Genomic DNA, 17,141 nt, shown 5'->3' with positions numbered 1-17,141 from the left:
ACTAACAAGAATATGCAAATTAGACATAATTTCACACAAAACCCCAAAAATGGGCTGGACAAAATTGTTGGCACCCTCAACTTAATTGTTTGCATACCCTTTGGAATAAGTAAGTGCAATCAATTTCTTCCTATAACCAGCAGCAAGCTTCTTATTAGAGTTGAGCGGATTGTCAATAATCCAGGTCCGGTGGATCCGTCGCGGGTTGTCAAAGAAGTCCGGATCCACGCCGTTTCAGCGTCCGATCCGGGTCTAACTTGGACCTGGGATTCCGACTGCACGACCGGATTCGGGTTTTTTTTTTCCTTCTCTCTCTCTCTCTCCCATGTATGTCAAAGGGGAGCGGATCCGGGACACGAGAGAGAGAGAAAAAGCCCGAATCCGGTCGTGCAGCCGGATTCCCGGGTCCAAGTCGGACCCGGATCAGACGCTGAAACTGTGCGGATCCGGACTTATACAGTTCGGGTCCGCTCAACACTACTTCTTATATCTCTCAATGGTAATTTTGGACTCTTCTTTTGAAAGCAACTTCAGCTCTCTCATATTTGAAGGCATCTTCTCTGAAAAGCAATTTTAAGATCTCTCCACAGATGTTCAATAGGATTTAGATCTGGACTCATTGCTGCCACTTCAGAACTCTCTAGCACTTTGTTTCCATCCATTTCTAGGGGCTTCTTGAAGTATGTTTGGGATCATTGTCCTGCTGAAAGACCCATGACCTAGAAGGCAAACCCAGCTTTCTGACACTTGGCACTACATTGCCACACAAAATCCTTTAGTAATCTTTAGATTTCTTGATGCTTTGCACACAGTCAGGGCACCCAGTGCCGGAGGAAACAAAACAACCCCCAAACATCTTTGAGCCTCCACCATATTTGACTGTAGGTACTGTGTTCTTTTCTTTCTAGGCCTCATTCTGTTTTCGGTAATCAGTAGAATGATGTGCTTTACCAGAAAGCTCTATCTTGGTGTCATCTGTCCTCAAGACGCTTTCCCGGAAGGATTTTTTTCTTACATACGTTTTGGCAAACTGCTGTCTAGCTTTTTATGACCATTGTTCAGCAGTTGGGTCCTCCTGGGTCTCCTGCCATAGTGTTTCATTTTATTCAAATGTGGCGGATAGTTTGCACTGACACTGATGCACTCTGAGCCCACAGAATGGGTTGGATTCCTTCGGAACTCAATTGGGGCTGTTTATCCACCATCCAGATTATCCTGCATTACAACTGTTCATCAGTTTTTCTCGAGTCCATGTCCAGGGAGATTAGCAACGGTACCATGGGTTGTAAACTTCTTGATTATGTAGCACATCGTGGATTAAGGAACATCAAGATCTCTAGAGATGGACTTGTAACCTTGAGATTCTTGATATTTTGGTTCTGAAGTCGTCAGACAGTTCTCTTCTCTTCTTTCTATTCTCCATGCTTACTGTGGCACACACAAATGTACAATCCAAAGAATGAGTCAACATCTCCCATTTTTATCTGGTTTCAGGTGTGGTTTTCATATTGCCCACACCTGTTAATTACCACAGGTGAGTTTCATCGAGCATCACATGCTTGAAATAAAGTTGCTTACAATTTTAGAAAGGTGGCAACAATTTTGTCAAGGCCCATTTTGAGGGTTTTGTTTGAAATTATGTCTAATTTGCATAAATAAATAAATTTGCAAAAATGTCTACATTTTTTTTCTGTCAAGATGGGGTGCAGAGTGTAGATTAATGAGAAAAAAATGAACTTTTTTGAATTTACCAAATGGCTGCAATGAAACAGAGTGAAAAATTTAAAGGGGTCTGAATACTTTCCGTACCCACTGTACGTATACACATACACACACACACACACACACACACACACACACACACACACACACACACACACACACATATATATATATGTGCATCTCACCTCACTGAGTATTTGAATTAACAGCAAGAAAAGAATAGAAAAGTACAATTATAAATAGATTCAGAACGCTATACCTTATACCCTTCCGTCTTATATAACATAGCAATGATGAACTAAAGGAATCACCTAAAACAATTACTACTCCCCCCAAGAAAAAAAAAAAAATCTGTTTGTTTTTTATCAGTTTTTTTTTTAATTTTCATCACTGTTTCAGTTTTCAGCAGTGATTTTCTAGTATGAAAAAAAATAAAAATAAAACTTCTATCCCTTGAATTGTTAATCACAGCCAGTATACGGATTGCACACATATGGTGTCAATGTCTGATGACAGTGATTTGTCACGGACTCATAGACTTGTATGGGTAATTTTGATCCATGATTTGGATCAAACACAGACATGTCTATAATTTTTTTGAGGACACAGAGTCCACAAAAAAACACAGACTTGTAAACCGCTGCCTAGATTATAATTATAATGGGTATATACAGATAGTGGCGGGGCATGTGCACACACAGTGGCGGGGTATGTGCACACACAGTGGCGGGGCATGTGCACACACAGTGGCGGGGCACGTGCACACACAGTGGCGGGGCACGTGCACACACAGTGGCGGGGCACGTGCACACACAGTGGCGGGGCACATGCACACACAGTGACGGGGCATGTGCACACACAGTGGCGGGGCATGTGCACACACAGTGGCGGGGCACGTGCACACACAGTGGCGGGGCACATGCACACACAGTGGCGGGGAAGGTGCACACACAGTGGAGTGTCGTTTGCACACACAGTGACGGGGCATGTGCACACACAGTGGCGGGGCATGTGCACACACAGTGGCAGGGCATGTGCACACACAGTGGTGGGGCATGTGCACACACAGTGGCCGATTGTGTGCACACACAGTGGTGGGACATGTGCACATACAGTGGTGGGACATGTGCACACAAAGTAGTGTGGCATGTGCACACACAATGGTGGGGCATGTGTACACGCAGTGGCGGGGCATGTGCACACACAGTGGAGGGGCATGTGCACACACAGTGGCAGGACATGTGCAGACACAGTGGCGGGACATGTGCAGACACAGTGGCGGGACATGTGCACACACAGTGGCGGGGCATGTGCACACACAGTGGTGGGGCACGTGCACACACAGTGGCGGGGAAGGTGCACACACAGTGGAGGGTCGTTTGCACACACAGTGGCGGGGCATGTGCACACACAGTGGTGGGACATGTGCACACACAGTGGTGGGACATGTGCACACAAAGTAGTGTGGCATGTCCACACAAAATGGCGGGGCATGTGTACACACAGTGGCGGGGCATGTGCACACACAGTGGCGGGGCATGTGCACACACAGTGGCAGGGCATGTGCACACACAGTGGCGGGGAATGTGCACACATAATGGCGGGGCATGTGCACACACATTGGTGGGGCATGTGCACACACAGTGGCGGGGCATGTGCACACACTATGGTGGGACATGTGCACACACAATGGCCGATCGTATGCACATGTGACGCCCTGGACTAGCCAGGTAGTCACATACATAACAACATGCACACCCCCCCCACCCTAGACAGTAACAACAGTCAGACAAAAACCCTTGTTGCGGTACACCGTACCCGTTCCCGCTCGGGTAACCTGGACCTGTACTGGGGTAAAGGGGTGCTGCCTGTTTCTTAGGGGCAACACCAAGGTTTAGGTTATTTGGGTGGGAGAGCGGATGACCATGAACCCGTCGTTTTAATAAAAATGTTTACCGTTGTAACGTTAAAGTACCGTGCCTCCCGTAAGGGAAGAACTGAAATATACTTATGTTGAATGTTTATGTGTTAATTTATCTTTTGCAGTTTGAAAAATAAAACCGGTGATGGACGGGCAGCCCGCGGACGGTCTGCGTTTTACCAAGGGGGAATGTGACGCCCTGGACTAGCCAGGTAGTCACATACATAACAACATGCACACACACCCCACCCTAGACAGTAACAACAGTCAGACAAAAAACCCTTGTTGCCTCCCTCCAGGGCCTGATGTCCACACCAGGTGGGGCGGAGCCAGGCGGTTGGCCCCACCCACCGAGGAGTTCACAGGCCTGGAGGCGGGAAAAGGAGTCAGATGAGCTTAGGAGGTGAAAGTGAGAGGAGTAAAACGTCTGCGTGTGCCTGGGTAGGAGCCCAGGCACTGCCAGCAAGGTTGGCAGACGGTGGTGGCCGTCTGCAGGAGTTGGTGGAACTCTGAAGAGCCGTAAGGACCGGGGTCGGGCGTTGGCCCGCCGGTACAGAACCGGGGAGCGGAGTGAAGCTAAGCACACAGGCAGGGCCATCGGACTCCGACCAGGCTTGGAAGCGCCGTCAATAGTCAAATCCGAGTGTGACAGGAACCCCAGGGGTTTCCCAACAACCAAGTCCCGACAGAAGGCAACCGCTCACACCTGAGGATATACAGCTACTGCCACAGGCTAGAGATCCAAGGGCCAGTACCTGCGGGCAAAACGGGCTCCTATGGCACCTATACGCCGGGGAGCGGACTACCGGTGGGCAACCACAGGAGTCAGAACATTCTAAAAGGTGCAGGGAAAGACAGCGACCATCAGCCGTCCGGGGAGAGCACAACAACGCTGGAGCCGGCTGCGGGACCCGTCCATCTGGCCGTTTTGGTTTACCAGAGACTCTGTTAGTGATTGTCTGAGTGAGTACACCAGTGCCGTCCGGCACCGCGCCGCGCTGTCCCTGCAACCCTGCACCCCAGCCATCCAGCCTCCCCGTTACACCACCGGGCCCCGGGATCACCAACCCCCTACCCACGGAGGGGACAACATCCTAGCTGCTCCCTACCATCTCTCCCGGGATCCCCGTAACCAGCAGCGGTGGTGCCATCATCACCACGTCCCGTGGGTGGTGTCACGAACAATCTCCCTAACCAAACCATCCCTTTTCACTCACGGGTGAGGAGCGCTGCTCGAGTCCCCGGGTCCGGCCCTTCGCTCGAGCCACTGAGCAGCAGCAGCAGAAGCCCCGGACCCGAGCGTGGCGAGCACGCCCCCTCCGCCCGCGACACACACACAGTGGTGGGGCATGTGCACACACAGTGTCGGGGCATGTGCACACACAGTGGTGGAGCGCATTCTTCTTCCTGGTTCCTCTCTAATCATACACCAGAAAGGGTAGTGAGCGATGTCCACAGCAGCCCAAATATGAGAATGCGCTAAGTTACTATGTGTGCATGTGGCCTGCACAGCCAGTATTAGTGCGCATACGCACACATGGAGGGCAGCGTCACTCTAGGAGTGAGCACTAGCTAGAGCAGATCCCATGATGCAAATTGGGGGGGGGGAAAGGTGCACCCAGCTCACCACACCAAGTACACTCATTTGCATATGGATTAAAAATTATTTCACAAGCACTGTACTAGTAACAGGTAAAGGAGTAGTATGATTTTTATGGGGTGAAAGTCGTACTTTTCGTGCGAGTAGCGAATAGTACGGCTTTCGGGTTACTCACTACTTAGCGAGTATTCCCCATTGACCTACATTGCACCCGCTACTCGTAATGAATATGCGAGTAGCAGACAGTACTCGCTAACAGCATAGTTGTTATAGCTGAATAGTTAACTACTCGCTTAACACTATTTAGAATGCCAAAATCTGGTGACAGGTTCCCTTCAAAGTTGTTTGATAAACTGTAGATGTTCTTGGTGTACAGTTTCATAGGTTCTGTTCTCTTTCTGGCAGTCATCCTCATCATTTTAGAAGTGTTGGATGTCTCTACATGATCCCTCTCCTCAAGTTCTTCTACCACATACTGGTGTTGACCCACCCTATATGGCTGGTTTCACACATCAGTTTTTTGCCATCAGGCGCAATCTGGCAAAAACATGAAAAAACGCATCCGGCGTCTGTTGCCGCCGGATGCGTTTTTTACCCCATAGACTTCTATTAGCGCCGGATGGCCTTGTGTTCCATCCAGTTTTTGCTGGATCCGGCAAAATTTGCTTGTCCGGCGGCCGGATGGAACGTTGAAGTGAACGTTTTTTTGTCTCTGGCGGAAAAACGGATTGTGCCGGATCCGGCGCCGTACGGCGTTTTTTTTTATAATGGAAGCCTATGGACGCCGGATCCGATGTCATCCGTCATATGCCGGAATCAGGAGCCGGTTTCTGTTTTTTAAACTGAGCATGCTCAGTATCAAAACGGATCCATAAAAAAACGGAAGAAACGGATGGAAAAAACTCATGCGACTGATCCAATTATTCGCCGGATCCGTCACATCAGTTTTTTTGCCGGATCGTGCCTGATGGCAAAAAACTGGTGCGTGAAAACGGCCTAAGGGGTACTTTGCACGTTGCGACATCGCTAGCATCGGCTAGCGATGCCGAGCGCGATAGTACCCGCCCCCATCGCACATGCGACATCTTGTGATAGCTGCCGTAGCGAACATTATCACTACGGCAGCTTCACACGCACTTACCTGCCCTGCGACGTCACTCTGGCTGGCGACCCGCCTCCTTTCTAAGGGGGCGGGTCATGCGGCATCATATCAAAACACAATTTGCCATTGGCAACTAGAAACCCTAAACTAAAGACTGATCTGTTAAAATCTAACTTTTAATTCATTATTTAAGATATAAAGGACATACAGTTTAAAATCACTAAACATTGTGGTCTAAATCTGATTGGTATATAACCGTTCCCAAATAAAGTGATTCCTAATCCAGACTGACGTCTGTGAGTGATCTCTATATTAGTCTTGTCATGAAGGACCACTAATGCTTGCTAATTAAAAGACATGAAGCAGTAGCCTCCCCAACATGTTTCACCACACTGGCGTCATCAGGGGGCTGAGGCTAATACTGACTTACTCTGTGTTTGAGGACCTTTTATAGTCTGAACCAAATACTGACAGCAGAAGTAACCAATAGTAAACAGTGTCATATAGTGTGGGAAGACGAAAGAGCCTGTCATATCAAGAGGGGTGTGTTTCCCTTTAAATGCCACAAGATGTTTTGTTAATTCAGCTGTCTATCACAACGCAGCTTGTGCATTGGTCAGATCTGTCTAACACTAAATTCCCTTAAGATTAACAAAGTATTACAGTCCCATCACCCTAACAGGGCAGTAGACAGGTTCCTATTAAAGTTTTATAGAGCATATGGTATACACTATATAGTACAGAAGCAAACACGATCACTGTCAGTGTGATCGCAGTCGGACGGCATCTGCTCAAACCGCGCATGCGTCCGCACTTAGAGTCCAAAGAGTGAGGTATTACTAACCGCGCATTCGTCCCCTCTTAGACTCGGAGGAGATGATCTTTGCTTAATGCGCGTGCGCCCGCACTTAGAAGCAGGGAAGACAGTTGCTCTCAACTGCGCCTGCGTCTACACTTAGAAACAAGGGGAATAACCATACATAATGCGCGTGACATAATGCGCGTGCGTCTGCACTTAGATGCGTGGAGCATAATTTCCTCAATCGTGCCTGCAGCTATACTTAGACTATGGATCATACATACTCACACTTAGACTCTGGAGGGATTATCTCTTGCTACAAATATGTCCCTCTTTAGAACTGTAGGAAAATATATTAAATACCATCGATGTACCTACCCCAAAATAAGATGTGGCTAGTGTAAAAACTCAAATCCTCAGAAAATACGAAAACATCCTCCCACCATCCCAAAAAAAGGTTTGCGAAAGTGGGCGCACAAGTCGTACCCATGGCGGTACCCCTAATCTGGTGATATAGGGCACCGCCAAAGGTAAAGAAATTGTGCGTCAGAACTGACGCACAATTTCTTTACCTTTGGCGGTGCCCTATATCACCAGATTAGGGGTACCGCCATGGGTACGACTAAGGTGACTCCGGAAAGAGATTGGCTAACAAGATTACAAGAGGGCTCCCATCCATGCGGAAGATGCTCCTTTTGCAGCTATCTATCGAAACAGAGAGAGTTTACCAACCCGTTAGACAACCGGATATATGTCATAAAAGATAGAATCAACTGTAAATCGAAGGGAGTGATTTATGGAGCAATATGTCCTTGTAAAAAACTATATGTGGGGAAAACGATCCAAGAGTATCGGAGGAGGATTTCGAAGCATATTAGTACAATCAACACCAAAGTGGATACACCTCTCTCTAGACACATGAGATATTATCATAGTGAAAATCCCCTAGATTTGAAATTTTGGGGTATTAGACAAGTTAAATTGGGAGCAAGGAAAGGAAATTTGGATAGACTTTTGCTAAAGGAGGAGGCGAGGTGGATTTTTAGATTAAACTGTATGAGCCCTAATGGCTTGAATGAAGGCTTTACATATACAGCCTTTATTTAATAATCTGTAAGACCTTTTGTGTGACAGTCTCTACCCCCATACAAATCAATTAATTACCTTATACCATATAGATATAGAAAATCTGTGGACATCTATTATATGGGACCTTATTAGATGTATATTAAAGAGATATAATAATTTTTAATGGCAGACCTTATTACAATTATCAGTGTCAGATAAAACTGAGGTTTAAAATCGGAACATATCATTGTAAAGCTTGTCTCTCTCAGATATAATTCTACCCCATTCTAAGCATGGACATATATATGCCATAGCAGCCTTGAATATAGTGTACATATGGTATTTAATATATTTTCCTACAGTTCTAAAGAGGGACATATTTGTAGCAAGAGATAATCCCTCCAGAGTCTAAGTGTGAGTATGTATGATCCATAGTCTAAGTATAGCTGCAGGCACGATTGAGGAAATTATGCTCCATGCATCTAAGTGCAGACGCACGCGCATTATGTATGGTTATTCCCCTTGTTTCTAAGTGTAGACGCAGGCGCAGTTGAGAGCAACTGTCTTCCCTGCTTCTAAGTGCGGGCGCACGCGCATTAAGCAAAGATCATCTCCTCCGAGTCTAAGAGGGGACGCATGCGCGGTTAGTAATACCTCACTCTTTAGACTCTAAGTGCGGACGCATGCGCGGTTTGAGCAGATGCCGTCCGACTGCGATCACACTGACAGTGATCGTGTTTGCTTCTGTACTATATAGTGTATACCATATGCTCTATAAAACTTTAATAGGAACCTGTCTACTGCCCTGTTAGGGTGATGGGACTGTAATACTTTGTTAATCTTAAGGGAATTTAGTGTTAGACAGATCTGACCAATGCACAAGCTGCGTTGTGATAGACAGCTGAATTAACAAAACATCTTGTGGCATTTAAAGGGAAACACACCCCTCTTGATATGACAGGCTCTTTCTTCTTCCCACACTATATGACACTGATTACTATTGGTTACTTCTGCTGTCAGTATTTGGTTCAGACTATAAAAGGTCCTCAAACACAGAGTAAGTCAGTATTAGCCTCAGCCCCCTGATGACGCCAGTGTGGTGAAACATGTTGGGGAGGCTACTGCTTCATGTCTTTTAATTAGCAAGCATTAGTGGTCCTTCATGACAAGACTAATATAGAGATCACTCACAGACGTCAGTCTGGATTAGGAATCACTTTATTTGGGAACGGTTATATACCAATCAGATTTAGACCACAATGTTTAGTGATTTTAAACTGTATGTCCTTTATATCTTAAATAATGAATTAAAAGTTAGATTTTAACAGATCAGTCTTTAGTTTAGGGTTTCTAGTTGCCAATGGCAAATTGTGTTTTGATTGCTGTTTACCCCTACGCTGACTGATAGAACGAGTTTTTTCAGTACCTATGCGGCATCATAGTGACGTCACACGGTAGGCGGCCAATGGAAGCGGAGGGGCGGAGATGAGCGGGACGTAAACATCCCGCCCACCTCCTTCCTTCCGCATAGCCGGTGGAGGCAGGTAAGGAGATGTTCCTCGCTCCTGCGGCTTCATACACAGTGATGTGTGCTGACGCAGGAACGAGGAACAACATCGTATCTCCTATTGGTGCGACATTATGAAAATGTCCGACACTACACAGATCACCGATTTTCGACGCTTTTGCGATCGTTTATCAGCGCATCTAGGCTTTACACGTTGCAATGTCGTTACTGGCGCCGGATGTGCGCCACTTTCGATTTGACCCCGACGATATCGCAGTAGCGATGTCGCAGCGTGCAAAGTACCCCTAAGTCGATTGTCAAAAACTATGATTGTGGCGAAAAGGGAGGGATGAATTTGTCTGAGCCGTAGCGCCAGAATCTGGAGACCATTGCTGCCTCTTATATTATTACTATTCCAGTTCTCATTTTGTCAGTCTTCTAGCTTGTCACAATGTGCTGATAATTCAAGACAAAATGGAAAGAAAATGAATTCAATAAAGCTGCAGAACAGATTAATTGCCGCCTTCTTTGTGATTTAATATTGCACTTATTTGCTTCACTGTCATAAATGAATTTTACTGGCAAAATAGTCATTATGCAGTCAATAAAGTCAATAAAAATGGACAGAAAATAAAGTCAGTCATTCTAAGTAATAAGACAATAGGCGGCTTCCGCTAATGTGCAATGAAGAGACGTTCATATATCTTACTAATACATGCATATTTCTGTTTGTACATTATTATTATTTAATATTTAAGAGAGATATATCTGTACTTAAAGACATTTTTAAAGAAATCTAAGTCATATTTTATATGTAGACACTAAAATATATGTTGCGTTTCACTTATGGTGTTTATTTGTAAAGGGGGCTTTACACGCTGCGACATCGCTAATGCGGAGTCGTTGGGGTCACGGAATTTGTGACGCACATCCGGCCGCATTAGCGATGTTGCTGCGTGTGAAACCGATGAGCGATTTTGCATCGTTGCAAAAACGTGCAAAATCGCTCATCGGTGACATGGGGGTCCATTCTCGATTATCGTTACTGCAGCAGTAACGATGTAGTTCGTCGTTCCTGTGGCAGCACACATCGCTATGTGTGACGCCGCAGGAACGAGGAACCTCTCCTTACCTGCCTCCTGGCCGCTATGAGGAAAGAAGGAGGTGGGCGGGATGTTCCGGCCACTCATCTCCGCCCCTCCGCTTCTATTGGGCGGCCGCTCAGTGACGTCGCTGTGATGCCGCACGGACCGCCCCCTTAGAAAGGAGGCGGTTCGCCGGGCAGGTAAGTATGTGTGTGACGGGTCTGCGCGATGTTGTGCGGCACGGGCAGCGATTTGCCCGTGTCGCACAACAGATGGGGGCGGGTACCCACGCTAGCGATATCGGGATCGGGATACACGGCAGCGTGTAAAGTAGCCTTTACTCCATATAGATATGGCACGATGATGGTCTGCACAGAGAAGACACTTATATTCCTCCTTGTTCCCAGGGGCTTACAATCTAATTAAATGATTTTGGGCACACAATGAAGGCAATAAATCTGCAAATCGGTATATTTAATAATTGTTTTCTTACACCCCATAACATTTCTCCAAAGGTGTCTCCCTTCAGTCTAAGGCCTCTTTCACACGTCAGTGTCTCCGGTACGTGTTTGGTCCGTTTCCTCACGTACCGGAGACACGGGCACACGTAGCCCCATTAAAATCAATGGGTCTGCGCTCACGTGCGTATTTTGCCACGGACTGTGTGTACGTGTGGAGCATACGTGTGTCCATGTGCTCCACACGTCAACATGTCAGTTTTTCTCTGGCATCACGGTAGTCAGACGGAACGCAAACGGACCACACGGAGGTGTTCCGTGTGACACGCGCCGGAAAAAACACACGTGTTTGAGAAAAAACCCCAAACATTACTCACCTTCTCCAGTTCTCCTGTCTCTGCCATTGCTGTCACTTGCTGCCGACCGCCGCTCATTATGCTAATTGAATATTCACTTCACTGCGGCCGGAAGCAGCAGCAGCGGGGAGTCAGCAGGACCGGAGACCGAAGATCAGCACCATGGACAGCGATGCCAGGGACAGGTGAGCAGAAAGCTCCCGTTCTCCGTGTGTTATCACGGATAACACACGGAGAACACACGTGTGCAATAAACACGGCTCACGGAGGGCAAAACGCACCTCTGATACATCCGTGAAAAACGTGCGTGTTTTTTCACGGACGCGTGAAAGAGGCCTAACATATATTGTCCACTACCTCTCATCCTGTGTAGGGATTACAGTAGAGAAGCCGAGATAGATTAGCAAAATTGGGAAAGGGGCAAGTTTTTGTCTCTACTCCTACCCTCCTGCCATTCACACTGTGTACAAACAAAACAGAGGCAAGTTTTCAGTTTTAGATTGGTAAGCCATTGAAAAAAATGCTAGGAGGAATAAGAGAAAGAAAGTTCCAGCACTAATAGTGTTGGCAGAATGATCAGAGGAGGAGGTTCCAGAACCCATAGTGATGGTTGAATGCTGAGAAAGAAAGTTCCAGCACATATTGTGATGGCAGGATGCTGACAAAGAAGAACTACTCAATTTTAAAATGAGTGAATGGCATGTGTCAGTGTCATGGTCATCTCCCCATTTTTAGAGACTAGTGACAGCTTTTGGACTGGAGCCTTTCATCTCTATCTGGGACTCTACATTTAAATATTGATTCATTTCTCTTGGTGCTGAAACAGTTAATGTCAGTTTTGCTGCTAGCAGCTTCCCAGCAGTGCAGGTCAGCTGCAGCTGCTCTGTAGCCACACCCCTTTGTGTGTAAGTAGCAGAATTTCCCAGCAGTCTTTGCTGATTATAGAAAACCATTTATATTCTGGCCGCCTTAGTGGAAGGGGCTGCTGTGGATTTGTCCAGACTTGTATGTTCTCCATTTTGGTTTATTTCCCGGTTTGTCTCACCTACTCTCTTGTTGTATTAGTGCAGCGGTGGGCCTAGAGAGTCTCACCTTTCCACTCCCTAGCTATTAATTTTTATGGGTCTGTCAGGGCTTCAGGTTCTTGCACGGCGACAGGTGCGGAGCCAGAATAGGGTCTGGCTAGGGGTGCAGGATACAGCGTCAGGTAAAGTTAGGAGGTATCGCATCTACCCTCTCACTAGCGCCAGGGCCCACTATTGTTATTGTGTGCCTGGTGTCCCCTTTGTTTGTGGTGTTGTTGTGGGGTGTGTTTTCTCTGTGTCAAACGTCTGTTGGTTTGAAAGTGCCCGCCATGTGTAATAACATTACAGTTATGCCGGCGTCACACGGGACGATCTATCGTGCGATCGCACGAGCGATCGTACCCGCCCCCGTCGTTTGTGTGTCACGGGCAATTAGTTGCCCGTGGCACACAAAGTTGTTAACCCCCCCCCGTCACACGCACTTACCTCCACGGCGATGTCGCTGTGGGCGGCGAACATCCTCTTCCTGAAGGGGGAGGGACGTTCGGCGTCACAGCGATGTCACACAGCGGCCGCCCAATAGAAGCGGAGGGGCGGAGATGAGTGGGACGTAACATCCCGCCCACCTCCTTCCTTCCGCATTGCCAGCGGGACGCAGGTAAGGAGATGTTCATCGTTCCCGAGGTGTCACACGGAGCGATGTGTGCTGCCACGGGAACAATGAACAACCGGTGCACAGAAGGAGGACCGACATTTTGAAAATGAACGACGTGTCAACGAGCAACGATAAGGTGAGTATTGTTGCTCGTTCACAGTTGTTCGGAGGTGTCACACGGTACGATATCTCTGACGATGCCGGATGTGCGTCACTAATGACGTGACCCCGACGACATATCGCCCGATCGTGTGACACCGGCATTAGGGCATAACAACCAGGACAGTTCCTGAACATATTATGCTGGTATGTGTACCAAAAGGAATTTATCCTATTTTAGGGGAAGGGTAAGACCATGCTTTTCTACAGAATTTGTGTTAGACAGATATACTTTATATATGTTGTTTGATAAGTATGGAAAGAAAATACTAAGATATAACCTATGGAGACACAATGGACCTAAATGCTGATTTCTCCTTGCTTGGTTTTCAATGCCGGATTTATGACTCACATTGATGGCATAAAGCGTGGCATCAACTTATGATTGGTGGAGATTTAACCTCTGGACTTTTGAATGATATCTAGATATAAGTCTATGGCCTTTTTTCTTTTCTCCTACACAGTGCCGCTCCCGACCAAGCTCTGCATCCAGCATTGCATCCCATCCCCATTCATTTTACTGAATAGGTCTATATTGGCTATCTTCCTCCTCACTCAACCACCCTAACAAACCTATCCATCAAAGTCAATGGCTGCTCCCTCTCCCCAGTCTCACGTGCTCGCTGCCTTGGGGTAATTCTCGACTCTGCTCTCTCCTTCAAGGCACACATCCAAGCCCTCTTAGTCTTCACCTCCTGCTGACTCCAACTCAAAAATATTTCCCGAATTCATGCATTCCTGAACCAAGAATCTGCAAAAACCCTAGTACATGCCCTTATTATCTCCCGCCTCGACTACTGCAACCTCCTGCTCTGTGACCTCCATTCAACACTCTTGCTCCCCTACAATCTATCCTAAGCTATGCAGCCCGACTAATTCACCTGTCCCCCGCTACTCCCCGACCTCTCCTCTCTGCCAATCCCTTCACTGGCTTCCCGTTGCCCAACAACTCCAGTGCGAAACACTAACCATGACAAACAAAGCCATCCACAACCTGTCTCCTCCATACATCTGTGACCTGCACGTAACCTCAGATCCTCACAAGATCACCTTCTCTACTCCTCTCTTATCTCCTCTTCCCACAATCGCATACAAGATTTCTTCCGTGCTTCCCCCATACTCTGGAACTCTCTACCCCAACACATCAGACTCTCGCCTACCATTAAAACTTTCAAAAGGAACCTGAAGACTCGTTTAGAGCTAGACTCGCAAAAACAAACAAAATAGAATTACACAGTTATTCTGATATGGATTTTCAAAGTAAGTACACCAGCCTCATCAAATCTTCGAGATCTATTTAATAACGTATTGAGTTTGTACAGTGGAGTCTGGTGAGAGATCCCTCTTAAAGGGTAAATCCTGGCCTACTGCTCTGTGGTTTGCTCAGTCCGGCATAGAGTAGTGATGTGACCCCAATGTATTATGCCATATCCTAGCATAACAATAGGATTGCATATGACTGTCGGTGGCCAGCTTTCAGCTATGGTAAGCTGCCTTCTCTTCAGCTGTGGCTCCCTGGCATAGCTGGTGGGTTATATCCGAATAGCACATTTGTATATGAGTGCCTCCCTTTACAGCTGTGACTTACACATTGGTAGAAAATCTGAACTGTCAGCATGAATCACCATTTGCAGAGGCACTTTGCATTCTACAAATGATGAGGCAGAGAGGGTCGGCTTAGGCGCACAGCGGGGACAGGGCTCACACTGGCAGCACGAATCCCTTGATGTTAGGGATGATGTGTCGGGGGAGGCAGTGCCACTAGGTTCCTATCTCCACATGTAATTTAATAAGACAAAAAGGTAGGAGGTGGGAATCTATTAAAAGAAGCGCAGGAAATAGCGGGATGTTACGAATCCAAAGTTATTAGCGGAAATATTTTTGTATTAACCTCATACATAAAATATACCAAATTTATTTAAACATGCAGTATTTGTAAGTATATAATTGTGATGATAATAATAATAATAATAATAATAATAATATTCTTTAATTAATCTGATACAAAAAATGTATCAAATATATCTAAACATGCAAGATTTGGAAATATCTAACTGAAATAATAATAATAATATTATTTTTAAATTACCGTAACCTGATACATAAAATGTATCAAATCTATCTAAACATATAGTATTTGTAAATATGTAATAATATATTTTTGTATTAACCTGATACAAAAAATGTATGAAATATATCTAAACATGCAGTATTTGCAAATATGTAATTGTAATAATAATAATGATAATATTTTTTTAAATTAACCTGATACATAAAATATATGAAATCTATTTAAACATACATTATTTTTAAATATATAAATATATAATAATAATATTTTTAAATATATAAATATATAATAATAATATTTTTATTAATCTAATACATAAAATGTATCAAATCTATCTAAACATACAGTGTTTGTAAATATGTAATAATAATAATATTTGTTATTAACCTGATACATAAAATCTATCAAATCTATTTAAACATACAGTATTTGTAAGTATGCAATTGTGATACTAAATAATAATATTTTTTTATTAACCTGATACAAAAAAATGTATCAATATTATCTAAACATACAGTTTTTGTAAATATGTAATTGCAATAATACTAATAATATTTTTTTATTACCCTGATGCATAAAATATATCAAATATATCAAATATATCAAAACATGCCATACTTATAAATATGTAATAATAATAATAATAAAATATATATATATATTTTTTTTAAATTAACCTGATACATAAAATGTATCAAATTTATATAAACATACCGTATTTGTAAATATGTAATAATAATATTTTTTAATTACCCTGCTACATACACACACACATATATATATATATATATATATATATATATATATATATATATATATATTTATATATTTATACATATATATATATATATATATATATATAGCATAAAATTTATCAAGATCCATCTAAACATGCAGTATTTGTAAATATGTATCTGTGATAATAATAACATGTTCCGCAGCACCTTACAATTGAGGGATCATACATATAGCGCCAACATATTCCACAATTGAGGGATCACCATGAGAACAGAGGTCCGAACTATGATGAATGGTGTATAGGACAATCACTATCTTGCTCCTGTTTGCAATTTGCTGACTATGGGAATCCTACACCCGCGAGAGCCTAATCATAGCAAAATGTGTTATTGGAGGACAGGTGTTATACAGAAAGACATCAAGCTCTTGGGAAAGCCTTTGTCTCATTTTCTTAGAAGAATACAACCTTTACCCGAGGCACAGAGATTACGTAAAACCAGGATTTTTCGCCTATTTATTACCAGGTGGTATATGAAATACACCTGGCTGGGTTTATTACTAGCCAACAACCAGTAAAACATTGATTTTCCTGACAACCACTACAAGGTTGAAGCAAATGTGAGATTGGAGCCATCAAGCTAAACACGGTCTCTTATGTAATGTTCTACCTAAACACAAATTTGTAGTGTTATGATCCATTATATACCGGCCAGCATAGTCCCTTTATGTTTAATTCATGCAGAGCAGCAGACAAAGGTGTCTGGGGGATGAAATAATAAAATAAGTCAACACCCGTTTTTCTGCTATCCCAGCACTTTAGTCACAGGCTCCTCTTGGCATGAAAAATGGATGTAATTGGAAATATTAGTGGATGT

The 17,141-nt window shown here is 44.6% G+C and overlaps 1 protein-coding gene across 1 annotated transcript in view; it reads right to left on the bottom strand.

Moving 5' to 3' along the window:
* Nucleotides 1-17,141, bottom strand: part of CACNG2 (calcium voltage-gated channel auxiliary subunit gamma 2) — a 168,825-nt gene that overhangs the window by 82,928 nt on the left and 68,756 nt on the right. The gene's annotated exons all lie outside the window — the stretch shown is intronic.

The sequence above is a fragment of the Anomaloglossus baeobatrachus genome, chromosome 8, assembly GCF_048569485.1.
Source record: "Anomaloglossus baeobatrachus isolate aAnoBae1 chromosome 8, aAnoBae1.hap1, whole genome shotgun sequence".
In the NCBI taxonomy this organism is placed as follows: Eukaryota; Metazoa; Chordata; class Amphibia; order Anura; family Aromobatidae; genus Anomaloglossus; species Anomaloglossus baeobatrachus.
Note: the sequence above shows the minus strand (reverse complement) of the source record. Positions and strands in the feature narration are given on the sequence as shown.